Genomic DNA, 7596 nt, shown 5'->3' with positions numbered 1-7596 from the left:
CGGCCGCGGCGTGGGCCAGGGGTTCCACGTGACCTGGGAAACGGCTTCCGCCGACATGCGGTGCGGTGGGGACGCACGGCGATGAGCCTAGGGACCCTGCGAAGCTGACTCGGTGCGGAAGATGAAGGCTCTGTGCCCACAGACTTCCCACAGCAGCCTCTCGCCCCGCCTTCTCCGACTGGGGGCCTGCGTCCCTCCTGCGCCTGCTCCACTCCATTGCAGGGTGCCCTGCAGGCGGGGAGGAGGCGCTGCGTCTCGGGACACCGGGCTGCTCTGGGCTGCTGCGTACTCACAGCCCCTCCAACTCGCATTCACCCCTGCTGCAGCCGCTGGCTGTCTCCCACCTGCCCCCGCCTCAGCATGCTCCCCCACCTCCGTCCTGCGCACCCCACTCTGTCACAGTGGAGGGAGGGCTGCTGTTCCCTCCTAGGGCACGGGCACTTACCCGAGTCCCCGCCACCTGACGGGACATTACCTGATGTGCTACTGTGTGCCGTCGGTCTGCTCACTGTGTCCCCAGAGACCTGTGGGGCCTCGAAGCGGCAGAGAAGGGAAGGGGCGGGGTGTGGAGGGGACCGTCAGCCGTGCTGTGGGGCCGACTGCTTCGTGTCCCCGCGGGCCAGCCTTTGGCAGGGTTCTGTCGTACGTAGGGAGGACGAGGAAGCGTGACTCTGGAGCACCACGGCCCTGCGTCGGAGGATGCACCCTGCGCTCTGGATCCTGACGACTGAGGCTCTGCAGGTGCAGGACACCAGGCGTCCTAGAACCCCAGGGAGGGGCCAGGCCTGCGCTTGCAGTGTCCCGAAGACTCCTGATGGTGACACCTGTGTCCAGGAGGACAGCGTGGCTGGGAAGCACACCCCGTGTGTTCTGCCCCCACTACAGCTCGGTCTCTGGGAGCCCCGTGGAGGTGCCTCTACTGACGCCCACCCACTGCGCTGGCCCTGCTCACCTCGCTGGGTCCTGACCTGAGCCGCCCTCCTCGGGTCTGTCAGATGGGCAGGTCTTCCCTATCAGAACACATTCAAGGGCCGGCAGATGGTGTGGTGGTTAATACACTGCTCCCGCATGGCTGACTGCGGTTCAAGGCCCAGACCTGGTGGCTTGGTTTCTCACTGTCCCTCTTTCTCTGGCAAACGTGCAAGCCCTGTAACAAATAGTAATAATAAATAAAATTAAATAAATAATTCTTTTGAAAAAAATAAATAAAACACTTTGGAACCTTAATGGGCTGGTAGAGTCCACGGGACAGTCGTGCCTGGCTGGGACGGCGTGGGTGCACCGCGGCACAGGAACCCTGGGGGAGAACTCGCTAGAAATCCCTGGAATATTTCCACCTTTCCCTGAAGGAAAAGGGTTGTCAGAGCTGTGCAAAGCGGGCCTTAGACGTGAACTGGAGTGAGACATCGTTGGCCTGGAGTGGTACAGTCTGACTAGAACCCTGGAGCGCAGCTCTCTGAGGCCCAAAGCACTTTCCTCCGCGAGTCAGCAGACTTCCCGGGGCCATGAGTCCTCCCTGCTACAGGCTATCACAGGCTTGTTCTCCGCAGGAGCCCGAGATCGGGGTGGGGAGGGGGGCGCGGGCACGGCCCACTTCAGAAGCACCCGTTCGAGTCACACGTGTGCGCTGCATTTCCCCGGCTTCGGATTCGACTTTGCTGAGCCCGTGCTCTGCAGAACAAGACGCTCAGGGAAAGACCTGCCCGGAGGGAGGCAGGCGCTGCGTGGTGAAAGCAATCTGCCTTTCTGCTGGGCACGGCGCGGACACAGGTGACGGCCCGGAAGCATTGTCTCCTGCGTACAGCAGCTCTGTGTTGGAGACATCAGATACTCGCCCCGACTGCCGGACTGAGAGTCCACGCGGACGCACCCTTCCCCTCGCCCAGCCGCTCCTCCGTCCCCTGCGACGGTTTCAGCATGAGTCGGACAGCTCGAGAGCTCCTGGCTGGAAATCACAGAACACACACAGCTAGAGAGCACACAGCAATGGCGCTCCCAGGGCTCGCTCCTCTGTGAGAGCCCCCGAGGGACAGGTGAGGAAGCCCTGGCCTTGGCTGGAGTTCCTGGAGGGCAGCGCTTGCAAAGCTCTCTCCCACTGGACAGCAGAGGGCGCTGTGCTGACATCATTGAAGAGACGCCTGTGTCCGCCCAGGGCCGGGACTCTCCTCTCTTCAGGCCTCTGCTCTTCCCCAGAGACCTGGCGGGGGGAACAGCGAGCCGGGTGAGCACAGATGCTAAGACCCCAAGTCCTCGGAGAACACGGGCAATGACCGTGTGAACCTCTCACCAGGTTTGGCATTTTGAAGCATTTGGCAGAAGCCAAATGGAGGGAATGGAGGCTTTCAGAGATGGTAAAGTTACGGCTTTGTCTTCGGCTTAGGACTGAGGCAAGCTGGAGGCCAATACTGAGCAGGCTGAGCAGGGCACCTGAGGGATTCGCACGGTGGGGTAACTCCTCCCACCCCGCGGTGGCCTTTCTGCTGAGTAGGTGACAGTTGACGACGGACTACGCTTTGCCAGCTTAGACTGGAGCCTGCCGACAAGCCCACGCCCTGGACATCCCAGAGCTGCCCAGCCACAGCCATGCGGTGCCCCTTACAGCCTAGCAGGGGAGGTGGGGCACCCCGGGGCTCAGGGGCCACCCCAGGCTGGACCCAGCGTCCCCTCCTGCCCAGTGCTCTGCGTGTCAGCTTGGACCATTTCGGTTTCCAGAGCAGTTACCAGACATTTGCCAGCCCACGCCCAGGTGCCAGGTGCTCTGCTGCTCTGCTGCTCTGCTGCTCTGCCCTGAGAGCCCTGCAGCTCTGTGAGGGCCGCAGAGCAGGAGCAGGTCTGCCCCCTCACTGAGGAGCACCCGCTCACACCGCCAGGCAGGCGACCCTCCAGCCCCTTCCCACCTGGAACTCCCTTCTCAGTGGCTGGCTGCGGCTCTGTGACCCGTGGGGGACGTTCAGCTGCTCAGAGCAGAAGTGGGACAAGCACTGGGGGTGTGGCACCCTGCTCATGTGGGCTGGCAGGAGAATAACGGCGGATGCCCAAAGCCAGCATGGCTGATGCTTCCAGTGAAAAGGTCAACAGCCAAGAAGTGGCTCCTGGCTGAGGCCTGGGCCTCCTCAGCTGAGACCCAACCCTGTTCGGAGACGGAGCCTCTCCGCAGGGCCCAGCTGCCTCCCTGCCTGCTCGGCCCTCGAGCAGCTCCACCAGAGGTGGGAGGCTGGTGGTGAGCTGCAGGGCACGCTGGCGTGAGGCCTGGACCCTGGTCTGCCGCTCCTGCCTGAGTGGACGGGGCGTGAGCACACAGTAGGGCTGACCTAGACGCCCTCAGGGCTGCTGTGAGAATGGCCTGCTCGGGATGGGAGGAGGGCCGTGGGCTGTCTCAGGGACACGGTGTCACAGGATGCTCGTGGTGCTGGGCCCACGTGGGGCTACAGGGTCCCACCCTGGTTGGCCTGGACCCACTGGGCGTGCTCGTGTGCCACTATCCTGGCTGGCAAGGGAGGAAGGGGTGAGTTCAAGCGTGAGACCCAGTCAGGCTTCTCCCTCTTCCTCATCTCTTAATACCACGAGGCAGACAGCTGGTAGACAGACCATAGTAGGATGTGGTAAACAGGTGGCAGGCAGATGTTCGGCCGATGTTAGGTACACAGGCCTGGATGACAGACAGACGGACGATAGGTGGGCCGATGACAGGTGGATAGGTGTACATTAGACGGGTGACAGGCAGGTAGAGGGTCGGATGGCCGGATGAGAGGGTTGGGATCAGGCGCCCTGTAAGGAGCGAACAGGAGAGAGGGTCTTCTGTGAGTAAAAAGGCATGATCAACACGGCTTCCCCAGACCGGAACTAAAGAAAGATAGTGCCAGGCCAGCCAGTGGCATGGCGGTTAAGGTGGATCCCACGTGGCTCCTGGTGGTTCGAGTCCCAAACCCAGGCCTGACAGGGTCTTGTTTGCTACTTCGCTGTTGTTCCCACGAAGCTCAAAGGGGTGCTTCTCCTTTCTCCTTGCTCTCTTTTTCTTTCTTAAATTAAAGGGAGTACTACTTTATTTAGCAGATAGAAAACTCCAGAGATTATTATACCAAGAAAAGACATGGGCTAATAGCATAAATAGGCTTAAGGAAGGTCTGTAAATGATCCCCGGTTGATTAATGAAGGAAGTTAGGAATAACTTCTACATTGTACCCTTAGACTTGGAGAGGCTTTCTGTGTATACTTTGCCCGTTGGCATAAATATGACTATAAAATAATACACTCACAGAGTGCCCCAACGTGAAGAGTGGATTACGTGCCTGCAGCCCCAGGAAAGGGGCGGTTTATGTGGAAGGACCCTGGGCTCTGGAGCCGGGCGCACTGTCTCTAACGCCTCGGGTGGCATGGCCGTGTGTGGGCTTTCCTAGCTTGCTGGAGCTTGTTTTCCTTGTTTAAACAATAAAAATGCCAGTACCCACTTCCACCAGTGCCATGACTCGCGAGTTCAAAATGTACGTTGGTGAACCTTGCAGTCGGTCACCACGTCGCAGGTTCGCTTTCCTCTGTGTACAACAATGTTTGGCCCCATCTTATTATAATTACTAGTTATTCTTTAGTCTCTTCGGAAACGGTTTCTAGACTGTCCCCCTAGCTTCCTGTTGGGAGGCGAGTTAGACTCGAACTGTTGGTACAGAAACACAGTCCTGGCCCAGCAGGTGCGGTGGCCGAGGCGCTGGGCTCCCTGTGACTGACCACAGTTTGAGTCTGGACCAGGTGGCTTGAAAATCACACTGGCGTGTGTGCGTGCATGCCCCAAATCCCAGGAGGACAGTGGAGGAGAAGGGGTTGCGGTGTGGCCATCCTCCCGGGGGTGTTTTCTCACTGTCTGTCTCTGGTGAGCACACGTGCCCTGTGACGAAAACCTAAAGAGGAAAGAAGCAGGCTGCTCCCTAAACAAAAGGCGCCCCACGACACTCTCTGGCACACAGGTGTGCTCTTGGGGCTGGCTTCCTGTCGTCCGTTGGTTCTGACACCGGCTCAGAACAGCGCCGGCGGGGCAGGTCGGGGTGCTGGTGTGCTGTCGCAGTGAGTCGGGGAGGCAGCTTCCTTCCGGGGCTGGCAGCCTTCATTTTCTCAGGGCGATGGGCAGAGGCGCCGTGCGTGCAGCGTCAGTCCCTGGGAATGTGGTCCTTGGAATGTCCGCGGTGCTGGCCGCTCCGAGCACCACGGCGCCCCCTACCCATCCAGCGCCCTGGGATGCCGGAGAGACACAGCCAGGGCTGGTCGAAGTCCCCCAACGGTCACGTGGGCGTCCAGTGCCTTAACCCCCATCCCACCCGCTGGCCCCATGACCTGCCTTTTTGGACAATAAGAAGTTTTTCGATCTTTTGAAACTATTTTTTCCATGACATAGAGAGAAAGAGAGACAGGCACCCCCGCAGGGCTGTTACGCGCTGACCTGCGCCAGCCTGAGTGAGTGCAGGCCGTGGGCTGCATGGGGTGTGCGTGGGGAGGAGGCCTGAGGACCAGGAGCAGGGGCTGTCCTGCGGCCCCACTGGGCTGCTGCTCCCTCAAGGGTCCTCTTTCTAGCTTATCGACAGTGACTTTTAGGGGAAGCAGACGTGATTCCGTGCTGTAAGATGGGGCCACGCGCTGCCTCTGGATCCCCCTTGAGCAAGTGAACCATTCTCAAGGTCCCGCGGCCCTAGACTGCCGGTCCCCGGGTCTCGTGGCCCGAGTTGGCCGGCCCCAGGCCTGATCGTGTCGAACTCAGGGTCACGAGTCCTGGAACCCTGTCTGCCGCCTGGAGCGTCTTGAGGCCGCGGTGCGTGCCCGTGTTTGCTTTTCTCTCCCCACATCCTCTGATAATGGCCTCCACGCTGCCAGCACTGCGAGGAGAGATGCGGAGCGGTGATCTCATCCCAACCCCCGGACGCGCAATCATGGGCGCTAAATATAGGCGAGGCTGTGTGGGCCTGGCCGTAAATCCATCCTGCGGCCGCACTCCTCGGAGAGCCGAGCCCTGGAGGGCCCTCGATATGCCGCCTCCGGTCGACTTCCTCCCCGGGCGGAATACAGGCGCCCCTTTCAGGCTTCGATCCACAGAGGCGAGGCCCTGCCTAGGCGCCCCAAGGTTTGCGTTTCGGTCCTGGCTCATCCCAGCTGAGCAGAGAGCGGCACCCCTCCTCGAGGTCCAGTGAAGCGCTGGCGGGACAGGAGCGTGTGGCACTCCGCACGGTGACGGGAGGACGGGCTGTGCCGACGCGTGCACGCTCTGTCCTTGGTTGGCACAACGCCACCACGCTCGTGCTGAGGGGGTTGCAGGGAAGGGGTTCTCAAGGCTACCCGAGTTCCCGCCTTCCTTGCTCACCTGCTCCGTGGTTTGGCCTAGGGACGAGTGCTGAAGGCATTCCACGGTACTGTCCTCTCGGGGACTGTGGCCTCTGCGTCGCCTGGCCCGCCCTGCCTCCCAGACCCTGCCGGGCGGACGCTGATGTGGCCGTGTCCTGGATGGCACTGTCCCTCAGGGAGCACAGCCTGGCTGCAGAGGACAGAGACAAGCTGGCGCCCCGTTAGTATTTCCCAGAGCGATTTGTCCTCCAGGCCTGGGACGGTTTGCAGTCCTTGGACGAACAGCGCCCCGGGATCTGCTCACGTTTGTGGACAGCAGGGGCGGGGAGCATGCTGTGTTGACAGGAGGTGCATCTGCACACCCCCGGCCGGGGTCGTCGGGGCCCCTCAGGTGGTCCTTCCGGAGCACTCTCTAACTCCGCAGCCTTCCGGGAGGGCAAGGTCATTGTGAAATACGTTTGGTTTTGCCAAATGCTTCTTAAAAGCCACATGAGATAGTGCATGAGGTCACCTCTGGCTCCCGTGTGGAGAGGCCCCTCCTGCCTTCCCTCCACGCCCTGCACACGCCCCTCTGCTCCACGCACCCTCAGGGCTGCAGCTTCCTGTCTGAAAGCCGTACCTGGGGCCTGCCCTCGGCCCCGTGGGCTTCAGTGCCTCCCTGCCTTCCATCCCTCCGGTTTCCTGAGATACAGGGTCCATCCAGGGGCTTTCCTCGGCTGCTTTTGGAAAAAATTCGGAGCGGAGCAATCTGGAGCCCACGGGGTGGAAAAAGTGCCGTGCAGGGCCGCGTGGCCGACAGGCTGCAGCCCTGCCGTGCCGCTCCCTCTGGGGCATCCCGTGGGACAGGAGCCAGCCTCGTCCCACGGGGCTCTGGGAACTCTGCCCGCGGCGATAACAGGCTGAGTCAGGGTTATCAGGCCCAGATGGCCCCCGGCCTCCGACTTGAGGGCGTAGAAGCCGTTTCTCCTAAGTCGCTGGAATTTGATTCATTTCCTCTTCGCTGGCTCTCTGCTGCCATTTTGAGTTTTTCTATTCAAGAGGTTTGAGACGGGCGGACCGGCTGAGGGCTGCCATCGGAGCCTCGAGGGCGGGCGTTGGTGGATGGCATCTCCGTCCTCGGGAAGCCGTGCTGGCGTTCCAGGGCAGCCTCTCGGTCACGCCATGATGCCAGGGACTGCTGACCCCTTCGGCATTTCCTCCTCCAGGCCTCCCCACTCGTCCCCGCTGCCGGGCAGCACAGTGGGGGCCGCTGACCACAGTGCAGAGTGGGCCGCG

This window comes from Tupaia chinensis, unplaced genomic scaffold (genome assembly GCF_000334495.1).
Source record: "Tupaia chinensis unplaced genomic scaffold, TupChi_1.0 Scaffold144602_1, whole genome shotgun sequence".
NCBI lineage: Eukaryota > Metazoa > Chordata > Mammalia > Scandentia > Tupaiidae > Tupaia > Tupaia belangeri.
This window is presented reverse-complemented; position numbering follows the sequence as displayed.